The sequence below is a fragment of the Mustela nivalis genome, assembly GCF_964662115.1.
Source record: "Mustela nivalis genome assembly, chromosome: 20".
Taxonomy (NCBI): Eukaryota; Metazoa; Chordata; class Mammalia; order Carnivora; family Mustelidae; genus Mustela; species Mustela nivalis.
In genome coordinates, this window is record NC_139039.1 from 362815 (window position 1) to 376530 (window position 13716).

Sequence of the window (13716 nt, forward strand, 5' to 3'; positions counted from 1 at the left end):
GTATGATATGTATGATAGTTTAGATATATATCGCTACATAGTTGTCAAAATGCATAAGATACTATACCAAGAGTGAACTCTATGAGAAAAGGTTTTTTTTAAGATTTTATTTATTTATTGGACAGGCATCAAAGCAGGCAGAGAGGCAGGCGGGGAAAGCAGGGGTTGGGGGAAAGCAGGCTCCCTGCCAAGCAGAGAGTCTGGTCTGGGGCTCGATGCCAGGACCGTGAGATTATGACCTGAGCCGAAGGCAGAAGCCTTAACCCACTGAGCCACCCTGGTGCCCCACCAAGAGTGAACTCTAATGTAAACTGTGGACTTTGGGGTGATGATGATGTGTCAGTGTAGGGTCAGTGAGCGTGAAAAATTTCTCCGTGGTACAGGATGTTGATAATGGGGAAGGCTGTGTGTATGTGGGGAAAGGGAATTTTACTTTGATCCCCAAACTACTCTAAAAAATGCAGTCTGTTAAAAAAAATCTTTATAATGCAATATAATACAAAACAAGAATGCATATCAAGAGAGAAATAATGTTTAAAGGGAACGAAGAACTTCAGTAATGTGTACCTAGGGATTTTGATTGCACATTTGTAGGAAGTTCACATGGTCATTAGCAATTGTTTATCTGTGAAGTAGAAGTAACATAAAGAGTGATGAAAACTCAAAAATGCAACATTAAAAAACTGCCATCTATGGGCTTTTAAAAAATGGAACAAAATTTGCTTGGCCTTTTAAGCTCTGTGGGGAAGGAAGGGACAGAATTTAAATTCAGCTTTATAAAAGATTGGATAATATGTTTCTACAAAGAAGGCTCCTCTGAGTAACATAGAAATAAACATGGTAGCAGAAAGTGGAAAAAAGGTTACATCTCTTGTGAGCTCACGTTCTCTGAAACCCTGTCACTTAGTGGAGACAGTAACTGTTCGATGAATAGCAAATGGTAGTCTTTCAGATTCCCGGGATGTTCACGAAGAATCGTGAATGGATTTTTTTAAAAAATATGTAAAGAATGTCTACAGTGCAAGTACCTGCAAATAACGGACATTTTGGAGAGAATATTTTAATCAGCAGAGAAGGTCAAAATGACAAAGTTCCACGATCAGAGTAAACATATGGGATTAAAAATAAAAAAGAAAAAAGAAAAGATTTTTTTGAAAGGACTTTTTTTTTTAAAGGAGTTTAAACAAAAGTCCTTTTTAAGAGACAGTTGGCTGTTTAAACCAAAAGTACAACTCACTGAGAGAATCGCCGCATTATTTATTGGGGTAGAAAGGACCTGGAATGTAGAAAGACCCATTCTGCAGAGGAAAAAATAGAATCACTAACAGGCCTCAAGCCTTGCACAGCCAGTGGCTAGAATCCCTGCCTCATGAGACCCAGTGCTAGAAGGCCGCTAGAACCATCTCAACTCTATTAGTCTATCTTGGAAGCCAACAAATGTTTGCCCAGTTAAGAGCACGGTAACAATCAGTCACGTTATGTTATAATGATTGTCGATATCTTTAAAAGCCTTGTCAAGTTCCTTTTTGAGTAACCCTCACCCCACCCTTAGAGAAATTTATCTGTGGTTCACCACTTTGAAATACCTCATTGTTGTTCCACATTTACCATAGCCAAAAAAAAAAAAAAAAAAAAAAAGCTTTTTATTAACAAAGTGTCAGAAGGGGGCGCCACAGTACACATGAAAGGTTTCGCTGCCCAGACAATTTTGTTGCAGAAACAGCTGAAAGCAATCAGGTCAGACAGAGCCAAGGGCTGGAGGGATTTTTAAAATTACAAAAACCGAACCAAATCAAACCAAAACAAAAATCAAAACCAATGGCCAAGATTTCAAGTTTGCTACTAAAGGTATGACATTCTCCTAAGAAATGCGCGTGACTTGATCAATATATTTATATACTTATATTTGAAGAAGAAGGAACTACTTGATGCAGCAAATCCACGTTGATTAAAAATTACCAGATATGGGGGCTCCAGGGTGGCTCAGTGGTTTAGGCCTCTGCCTTTGGCTCAGGTCATGATTTCAGGGTCCTGGGATGGAGCCCCACATCGGGATCTCTGCGCAGCGGAGAGCCTGCTTCCCCCCCCCCCCCTTTCTCTGCCTGCCTCTCTACCTACTTGTGATCTGTTTGTCAAATGGGTAAATAAGATCTTTAAAAAAAGAATTACTAGGTGTGAAATACATCGAGGGTATGGGAAGGAAAATGATTTCACCTGATCTGACTAGGAAGTGGTTGAAGCCGGAATTAAAGTGCTATAAAAAGAGTAGAAGAGTAGAAGAGGGAAGGGGGTCAGAGCCTCCTGCCATTCCCAGGGCACCCAGAACCCAGAGAGTGAGGCCTTGGGTGCTTTCTAGTGACAGATTCAAGGCAATTTTTCGACTTTGGGACTTCAGAGCTAACTTAGTTTTCATTTGTGATTATTATTTTTGTGTGGGGACCTGAGCCGAAGGCAGAGATTTTAACCCATTGAGCCACCCAGCTGCCCTAAAATATGTTTTTTTTTTTAATATAGAATTATAGTTCTTGCCACAATATGGAACTAGCTGGAACTGAATGCCTCCTTCAAAGTCAGCTCTGGAGAAATTATGCAAGTGTAATATGGAACTATTTCAGATATTAACCAAAAACAAAGAAATGATGATAAATTCCTTAAAAGACTCAAAGTTGCTCTTGACTGCTATGTTTCAAGCTCTATTCCTGGTTTGAGGACAGGTTTTAACACGCCTGTCACTGTAGAAATCAGCTGGATGTTTAGAGGCTATCAGAACTGTACAAAAACCTTGAAGGGGTAAAGACTTGAAAATTCTTTAGAGAGATTAGCTACCTAAGGCATTATTCATCCACACATTTTCTTCCAAACAATTAAGACTGATGGATGAGGGGTACCTGAGGGGCTCTCTCATCACGTGGGTGGTGGGTTAAGCCTCTGCCTTCATCTCAAGTCGTGGTCTCTGGGTCTTGGGATCCAGCCCCACATCGGGCTCTGCTCAAAAGGAAGACTGCTTCCCTCCCTGTTTGCCTGCCTCTCTGCTTACTTGTGATCTCTCTCTCTCTCTCTCCGTGTGTCCAATAAATAAATAAAATCTTTTAGAAAAGGCTGATGGATGCTAAATTATGAAAACTGCTCCCTCCAAATGATGCTTCTTCATAAGGATTTAAGAATTTAAAATTGTAAGAATTTAAAATTGAATCTTGATCGTAGGATTTATCTTATAGAATAACATCAAGTGAAGGCAGTTATTATTAGTTCTGAAGTATGTGTGATTCTGAATTCTTGGCCTCATTAGTCAATTTATTTTTAATAAATTATCATTTAATATATAATAATATATATAATATACTATATGTAACATATATAACATATATAATATATAATAAATTCATTCATTTATTATTTATTTATTCGTTTATTTATTTATTTATTTATTATTATGTATTTATTTATTAACTCAAACACAAGAAAATAAATGACCTGTTTGAAAAATTGGCAAGGACTGGAACAGACACCTCACTGAAGAAGATATTGAGATGGCAATAATGATATGAAAAGATGCTGTGATGATCCACAGCATGTCTAATTAAGGAATTGTAAATTAAAAGAACAAAGAGGGGCGCCTGGATGGCTCAGTGGGTTAAGCCGCTGCCTTTGGCTCAGGTCATGATCTCAGGGTCCTGGGATCGAGTTCCACGTTGGGCTCTCTGCTCAGCAGGAGCCTGCTTCCCTTTCTCTCTCTCTCTGACTGCCTCTCCGTCTTCTTGTGATCTCTCTCTGTCAAATAAATAAATAAAATCTTTTTTAAAAATAAATAAATAAATAAATAAATAAATAAAAACAATGATATATCCCTGCACATCTGTTAGAATGGCTAAAATCCAAAATACTGACAACATAAAATGCTTTTGACGATGAGGAACAAGAGAAACTCTCATTCATTCTGGTGAGAACACCAAAATGGTGCTACCACTTTGGAAGACAGTTGGGCAGTTTCTTACAAAACTAAACATATTCTTACCATATGATCCAGCAATCGTGCTCCTTGGTACTCACCCAAAAGAGCGCAAACTTTGTGTACACAGAATCCTGCATATAAACCTGTGTTTGTAACAGCTTTACCCATAAGTGCCAAGAGTTGGAAGTCACCAAGATGTCCTTCAGGAGGAGAATGGATAGATAAACTGTGGTCCATTGAAACAATGGGATATGATTCAGCGATAAAGAGAAATGGCTATCAAGCAATGAAAAGACATGGAACAAACTTAAAATCCTTCATAATAAGTGCAAGAAGTCAATTTGAAAAAGCTTCATGTTGCAAGGTTCCAACTATATGACCTTCTAGAAAAGGCAGAACTATGCAAATGGTATAAAGGTCAGCGGTTTGTAGCAGTTAGGAGAGGAGGAGGATGAACAGGCAGAGCACACAGGATTTTTAGGCCAGTGAAAATGTTCTGTATGATATGTATGATAGTTTAGATATATATCGCTACATAGTTGTCAAAATGCATAAGATACTATACCAAGAGTGAACTCTATGAGAAAAGGTTTTTTTAAAGATTTTATTTATTTATTTGACAGGCATCAAAGCAGGCAGAGAGGCAGGCGGGGAAAGCAGGGGTTGGGGGAAAGCAGGCTCCCTGCCAAGCAGAGAGTCTGGTCTGGGGCTCGATGCCAGGACCGTGAGATTATGACCTGAGCCGAAGGCAGAAGCCTTAACCCACTGAGCCACCCTGGTGCCCCACCAAGAGTGAACTCTAATGTAAACTGTGGACTTTGGGGTGATGATGATGTGTCAGTGTAGGGTCAGTGAGCGTGAAAAATTTCTCCGTGGTACAGGATGTTGATAATGGGGAAGGCTGTGTGTATGTGGGGAAAGGGAATTTTACTTTGATCCCCAAACTACTCTAAAAAATGCAGTCTGTTAAAAAAAATCTTTATAATGCAATATAATACAAAACAAGAATGCATATTAAGAGAGAAATAATGTTTAAAGGGAACGAAGAACTTCAGTAATGTGTACCTAGGGATTTTGATTGCACATTTGTAGGAAGTTCACATGGTCATTAGCAATTGTTTATCTGTGAAGTAGAAGTAACATAAAGAGTGATGAAAACTCAAAAATGCAACATTAAAAAACTGCCATCTATGGGCTTTTAAAAAATGGAACAAAATTTGCTTGGCCTTTTAAGCTCTGTGGGGAAGGAAGGGACAGAATTTAAATTCAGCTTTATAAAAGATTGGATAATATGTTTCTACAAAGAAGGCTCCTCTGAGTAACATAGAAATAAACATGGTAGCAGAAAGTGGAAAAAAGGTTACATCTCTTGTGAGCTCACGTTCTCTGAAACCCTGTCACTTAGTGGAGACAGTAACTGTTCGATGAATAGCAAATGGTAGTCTTTCAGATTCCCGGGATGTTCACGAAGAATCGTGAATGGATTTTTTTAAAAATTATGTAAAGAATGTCTACAGTGCAAGTACCTGCAAATAACGGACATTTTGGAGAGAATATTTTAATCAGCAGAGAAGGTCAAAATGACAAAGTTCCACGATCAGAGTAAACATATGGGATTAAAAATAAAAAAGAAAAAAGAAAAGATTTTTTTGAAAGGACTTTTTTTTTTAAAGGAGTTTAAACAAAAGTCCTCTTTAAGAGACAGTTGGCTGTTTAAACCAAAAGTACAACTCACTGAGAGAATCGCCGCATTATTTATTGGGGTAGAAAGGACCTGGAATGTAGAAAGACCCATTCTGCAGAGGAAAAAATAGAATCACTAACAGGCCTCAAGCCTTGCACAGCCAGTGGCTAGAATCCCTGCCTCATGAGACCCAGTGCTAGAAGGCCGCTAGAACCATCTCAACTCTATTAGTCTATCTTGGAAGCCAACAAATGTTTGCCCAGTTAAGAGCACAGTAACAATCAGTCACGTTATGTTATAATGATTGTCGATATCTTTAAAAGCCTTGTCAAGTTCCTTTTTGAGTAACCCTCACCCCACCCTTAGAGAAATTTATCTGTGGTTCACCACTTTGAAATACCTCATTGTTGTTCCACATTTACCATAGCCAAAAAAAAAAAAAAAAAAAAAAAAAAAGCTTTTTATTAACAAAGTGTCAGAAGGGGGCGCCACAGTAAACATGAAAGGTTTCGCTGCCCAGACAATTTTGTTGCAGAAACAGCTGAAAGCAATCAGGTCAGACAGAGCCAAGGGCTGGAGGGATTTTTAAAATTACAAAAACCGAACCAAATCAAACCAAAACAAAAATCAAAACCAATGGCCAAGATTTCAAGTTTGCTACTAAAGGTATGACATTCTCCTAAGAAATGCGCGTGACTTGATCAATATATTTATATACTTATATTTGAAGAAGAAGGAACTACTTGATGCAGCAAATCCACGTTGATTAAAAATTACCAGATATGGGGGCTCCAGGGTGGCTCAGTGGTTTAGGCCTCTGCCTTTGGCTCAGGTCATGATTTCAGGGTCCTGGGATGGAGCCCCACATCGGGATCTCTGCGCAGCGGAGAGCCTGCTTCCCCCCCCCCCCTTTCTCTGCCTGCCTCTCTACCTACTTGTGATCTGTTTGTCAAATGGGTAAATAAGATCTTTAAAAAAAGAATTACTAGGTGTGAAATACATCGAGGGTATGGGAAGGAAAATGATTTCACCTGATCTGACTAGGAAGTGGTTGAAGCCGGAATTAAAGTGCTATAAAAAGAGTAGAAGAGTAGAAGAGGGAAGGGGGTCAGAGCCTCCTGCCATTCCCAGGGCACCCAGAACCCAGAGAGTGAGGCCTTGGGTGCTTTCTAGTGACAGATTCAAGGCAATTTTTCGACTTTGGGACTTCAGAGCTAACTTAGTTTTCATTTGTGATTATTATTTTTGTGTGGGGACCTGAGCCGAAGGCAGAGATTTTAACCCATTGAGCCACCCAGCTGCCCTAAAATATGTTTTTTTTTTTAATATAGAATTATAGTTCTTGCCACAATATGGAACTAGCTGGAACTGAATGCCTCCTTCAAAGTCAGCTCTGGAGAAATTATGCAAGTGTAATATGGAACTATTTCAGATATTAACCAAAAACAAAGAAAAGATGATAAATTCCTTAAAAGACTCAAAGTTGCTCTTGACTGCTATGTTTCAAGCTCTATTCCTGGTTTGAGGACAGGTTTTAACACGCCTGTCACTGTAGAAATCAGCTGGATGTTTAGAGGCTATCAGAACTGTACAAAAACCTTGAAGGGGTAAAGACTTGAAAATTCTTTAGAGAGATTAGCTCCCTAAGGCATTATTCATCCACACATTTTCCTCCAAACAATTAAGACTGATGGATGAGGGGCACCTGAGGGGCTCTCTCATCACGTGGGTGGTGGGTTAAGCCTCTGCCTTCATCTCAAGTCATGGTCTCTGGGTCCTGGGATCCAGCCCCACATCGGGCTCTGCTCAAAAGGAAGACTGCTTCCCTCCCTGTTTGCCTGCCTCTCTGCTTACTTGTGATCTCTCTCTCTCTCTCTCTCCGTGTGTCCAATAAATAAATAAAATCTTTTAGAAAAGGCTGATGGATGCTAAATTATGAAAACTGCTCCCTCCAAATGATGCTTCTTCATAAGGATTTAAGAATTTAAAATTGTAAGAATTTAAAATTGAATCTTGATTGTAGGATTTATCTTATAGAATAACATCAAGTGAAGGCAGTTATTATTAGTTCTGAAGTATGTGTGATTCTGAATTCTTGGCCTCATTAGTCAATTTATTTTTAATAAATTATCATTTAATATATAATAATATATATAATATACTATATGTAACATATATAACATATAATAAATTCATTCATTTATTATTTATTTATTCGTTTATTTATTTATTTATTTATTTATTATTATGTATTTATTTATTAACTCAAACACAAGAAAATAAATGACCTGTTTGAAAAATTGGCAAGGACTGGAACAGACACCTCACTGAAGAAGATATTGAGATGGCAATAATGATATGAAAAGATGCTGTGATGATCCACAGCATGTCTAATTAAGGAATTGTAAATTAAAAGAACAAAGAGGGGCGCCTGGATGGCTCAGTGGGTTAAGCCGCTGCCTTTGGCTCAGGTCATGATCTCAGGGTCCTGGGATCGAGTTCCACGTTGGGCTCTCTGCTCAGCAGGAGCCTGCTTCCCTTTCTCTCTCTCTCTGACTGCCTCTCCGTCTTCTTGTGATCTCTCTCTGTCAAATAAATAAATAAAATCTTTTTTAAAAATAAATAAATAAATAAATAAATAAATAAATAAATAAAAACAATGATATATCCCTGCACATCTGTTAGAATGGCTAAAATCCAAAATACTGACAACATAAAATGCTTTTGACGATGAGGAACAAGAGAAACTCTCATTCATTCTGGTGAGAACACCAAAATGGTGCTACCACTTTGGAAGACAGTTGGGCAGTTTCTTACAAAACTAAACATATTCTTACCATATGATCCAGCAATCGTGCTCCTTGGTACTCACCCAAAAGAGCGCAAACTTTGTGTACACAGAATCCTGCATATAAACCTGTGTTTGTAACAGCTTTACCCATAAGTGCCAAGAGTTGGAAGTCACCAAGATGTCCTTCAGGAGGAGAATGGATAGATAAACTGTGGTCCATTGAAACAATGGGATGTGATTCAGCGATAAAGAGAAATGGCTATCAAGCAATGAAAAGACATGGAACAAACTTAAAATCCATCATAATAAGTGCAAGAAGTCAATTTGAAAAAGCTTCATGTTGCAAGGTTCCAAGTATATGACCTTCTAGAAAAGGCAGAACTATGCAAATGGTATAAAGGTCAGCGGTTTGTAGCAGTTAGGAGAGGAGGAGGATGAACAGGCAGAGCACACAGGATTTTTAGGCCAGTGAAAATGTTCTGTATGATATGTATGATAGTTTAGATATATATCGCTACATAGTTGTCAAAATGCATAAGATACTATACCAAGAGTGAACTCTATGAGAAAAGGTTTTTTTTAAGATTTTATTTATTTATTTGACAGGCATCAAAGCAGGCAGAGAGGCAGGCGGGGAAAGCAGGCGTTGGGGGAAAGCAGGCTCCCTGCCAAGCAGAGAGTCTGGTCTGGGGCTCAATGCCAGGACCGTGAGATTATGACCTGAGCCGAAGGCAGAAGCCTTAACCCACTGAGCCACCCTGGTGCCCCACCAAGAGTGAACTCTAATGTAAACTGTGGACTTTGGGGTGATGATGATGTGTCAGTGTAGGGTCAGTGAGCGTGAAAAATTTCTCCGTGGTACAGGATGTTGATAATGGGGAAGGCTGTGTGTATGTGGGGAAAGGGAATTTTACTTTGATCCCCAAACTACTCTAAAAAATGCAGTCTGTTAAAAAAAATCTTTATAATGCAATATAATACAAAACAAGAATGCATATCAAGAGAGAAATAATGTTTAAAGGGAACGAAGAACTTCAGTAATGTGTACCTAGGGATTTTGATTGCACATTTGTAGGAAGTTCACATGGTCATTAGCAATTGTTTATCTGTGAAGTAGAAGTAACATAAAGAGTGATGAAAACTCAAAAATGCAACATTAAAAAACTGCCATCTATGGGCTTTTAAAAAATGGAACAAAATTTGCTTGGCCTTTTAAACTCTGTGGGGAAGGAAGGGACAGAATTTAAATTCAGCTTTATAAAAGATTGGATAATATGTTTCTACAAAGAAGGCTCCTCTGAGTAACATAGAAATAAACATGGTAGCAGAAAGTGGAAAAAAGGTTACATCTCTTGTGAGCTCACGTTCTCTGAAACCCTGTCACTTAGTGGAGACAGTAACTGTTCGATGAATAGCAAATGGTAGTCTTTCAGATTCCCGGGATGTTCACGAAGAATCGTGAATGGATTTTTTAAAAAAATATGTAAAGAATGTCTACAGTGCAAGTACCTGCAAATAACGGACATTTTGGAGAGAATATTTTAATCAGCAGAGAAGGTCAAAATGACAAAGTTCCACGATCAGAGTAAACATATGGGATTAAAAATAAAAAAGAAAAAAGAAAAGATTTTTTTGAAAGGACTTTTTTTTTTAAAGGAGTTTAAACAAAAGTCCTCTTTAAGAGACAGTTGGCTGTTTAAACCAAAAGTACAACTCACTGAGAGAATCGCCGCATTATTTATTGGGGTAGAAAGGACCTGGAATGTAGAAAGACCCATTCTGCAGAGGAAAAAATAGAATCACTAACAGGCCTCAAGCCTTGCACAGCCAGTGGCTAGAATCCCTGCCTCATGAGACCCAGTGCTAGAAGGCCGCTAGAACCATCTCAACTCTATTAGTCTATCTTGGAAGCCAACAAATGTTTGCCCAGTTAAGAGCACGGTAACAATCAGTCACGTTATGTTATAATGATTGTCGATATCTTTAAAAGCCTTGTCAAGTTCCTTTTTGAGTAACCCTCACCCCACCCTTAGAGAAATTTATCTGTGGTTCACCACTTTGAAATACCTCATTGTTGTTCCACATTTACCATAGCCAAAAAAAAAAAAAAAAAAAAAAAGCTTTTTATTAACAAAGTGTCAGAAGGGGGCGCCACAGTAAACATGAAAGGTTTCGCTGCCCAGACAATTTTGTTGCAGAAACAGCTGAAAGCAATCAGGTCAGACAGAGCCAAGGGCTGGAGGGATTTTTAAAATTACAAAAACCGAACCAAATCAAACCAAAACAAAAATCAAAACCAATGGCCAAGATTTCAAGTTTGCTACTAAAGGTATGACATTCTCCTAAGAAATGCGCGTGACTTGATCAATATATTTATATACTTATATTTGAAGAAGAAGGAACTACTTGATGCAGCAAATCCACGTTGATTAAAAATTACCAGATATGGGGGCTCCAGGGTGGCTCAGTGGTTTAGGCCTCTGCCTTTGGCTCAGGTCATGATTTCAGGGTCCTGGGATGGAGCCCCACATCGGGATCTCTGCGCAGCGGAGAGCCTGCTTCCCCCCCCCCCCTTTCTCTGCCTGCCTCTCTACCTACTTGTGATCTGTTTGTCAAATGGGTAAATAAGATCTTTAAAAAAAGAATTACTAGGTGTGAAATACATCGAGGGTATGGGAAGGAAAATGATTTCACCTGATCTGACTAGGAAGTGGTTGAAGCCGGAATTAAAGTGCTATAAAAAGAGTAGAAGAGTAGAAGAGGGAAGGGGGTCAGAGCCTCCTGCCATTCCCAGGGCACCCAGAACCCAGAGAGTGAGGCCTTGGGTGCTTTCTAGTGACAGATTCAAGGCAATTTTTCGACTTTGGGACTTCAGAGCTAACTTAGTTTTCATTTGTGATTATTATTTTTGTGTGGGGACCTGAGCCGAAGGCAGAGATTTTAACCCATTGAGCCACCCAGCTGCCCTAAAATATGTTTTTTTTTTTAATATAGAATTATAGTTCTTGCCACAATATGGAACTAGCTGGAACTGAATGCCTCCTTCAAAGTCAGCTCTGGAGAAATTATGCAAGTGTAATATGGAACTATTTCAGATATTAACCAAAAACAAAGAAATGATGATAAATTCCTTAAAAGACTCAAAGTTGCTCTTGACTGCTATGTTTCAAGCTCTATTCCTGGTTTGAGGACAGGTTTTAACACGCCTGTCACTGTAGAAATCAGCTGGATGTTTAGAGGCTATCAGAACTGTACAAAAACCTTGAAGGGGTAAAGACTTGAAAATTCTTTAGAGAGATTAGCTCCCTAAGGCATTATTCATCCACACATTTTCCTCCAAACAATTAAGACTGATGGATGAGGGGCACCTGAGGGGCTCTCTCATCACGTGGGTGGTGGGTTAAGCCTCTGCCTTCATCTCAAGTCATGGTCTCTGGGTCCTGGGATCCAGCCCCACATCGGGCTCTGCTCAAAAGGAAGACTGCTTCCCTCCCTGTTTGCCTGCCTCTCTGCTTACTTGTGATCTCTCTCTCTCTCTCTCCGTGTGTCCAATAAATAAATAAAATCTTTTAGAAAAGGCTGATGGATGCTAAATTATGAAAACTGCTCCCTCCAAATGATGCTTCTTCATAAGGATTTAAGAATTTAAAATTGTAAGAATTTAAAATTGAATCTTGATCGTAGGATTTATCTTATAGAATAACATCAAGTGAAGGCAGTTATTATTAGTTCTGAAGTATGTGTGATTCTGAATTCTTGGCCTCATTAGTCAATTTATTTTTAATAAATTATCATTTAATATATAATAATATATATAATATACTATATGTAACATATATAACATATATAATATATAATAAATTCATTCATTTATTATTTATTTATTCGTTTATTTATTTATTTATTTATTTATTATTATGTATTTATTTATTAACTCAAACACAAGAAAATAAATGACCTGTTTGAAAAATTGGCAAGGACTGGAACAGACACCTCACTGAAGAAGATATTGAGATGGCAATAATGATATGAAAAGATGCTGTGATGATCCACAGCATGTCTTTTTAAGGAATTGTAAATTAAAAGAACAAAGAGGGGCGCCTGGATGGCTCAGTGGGTTAAGCCGCTGCCTTTGGCTCAGGTCATGATCTCAGGGTCCTGGGATCGAGTTCCACGTTGGGCTCTCTGCTCAGCAGGAGCCTGCTTCCCTTTCTCTCTCTCTCTGACTGCCTCTCCGTCTTCTTGTGATCTCTCTCTGTCAAATAAATAAATAAAATCTTTTTTAAAAATAAATAAATAAATAAATAAATAAATAAAAACAATGATATATCCCTGCACATCTGTTAGAATGGCTAAAATCCAAAATACTGACAACATAAAATGCTTTTGACGATGAGGAACAAGAGAAACTCTCATTCATTCTGGTGAGAACACCAAAATGGTGCTACCACTTTGGAAGACAGTTGGGCAGTTTCTTACAAAACTAAACATATTCTTACCATATGATCCAGCAATCGTGCTCCTTGGTACTCACCCAAAAGAGCGCAAACTTTGTGTACACAGAATCCTGCATATAAACCTGTGTTTGTAACAGCTTTACCCATAAGTGCCAAGAGTTGGAAGTCACCAAGATGTCCTTCAGGAGGAGAATGGATAGATAAACTGTGGTCCATTGAAACAATGGGATGTGATTCAGCGATAAAGAGAAATGGCTATCAAGCAATGAAAAGACATGGAACAAACTTAAAATCCATCATAATAAGTGCAAGAAGTCAATTTGAAAAAGCTTCATGTTGCAAGGTTCCAACTATATGACCTTCTAGAAAAGGCAGAACTATGCAAATGGTATAACGGTCAGCGGTTTGTAGCAGTTAGGAGAGGAGGAGGATGAACAGGCAGAGCACACAGGATTTTTAGGCCAGTGAAAATGTTCTGTATGATATGTATGATAGTTTAGATATATATCGCTACATAGTTGTCAAAATGCATAAGATACTATACCAAGAGTGAACTCTATGAGAAAAGGTTTTTTTTAAGATTTTATTTATTTATTTGACAGGCATCAAAGCAGGCAGAGAGGCAGGCGGGGAAAGCAGGCGTTGGGGGAAAGCAGGCTCCCTGCCAAGCAGAGAGTCTGGTCGGGGGCTCGATGCCAGGACCGTGAGATTATGACCTGAGCCGAAGGCAGAAGCCTTAACCCACTGAGCCACCCTGGTGCCCCACCAAGAGTGAACTCTAATGTAAACTGTGGACTTTGGGGTGATGATGATGTGTCAGTGTAGGGTCAGT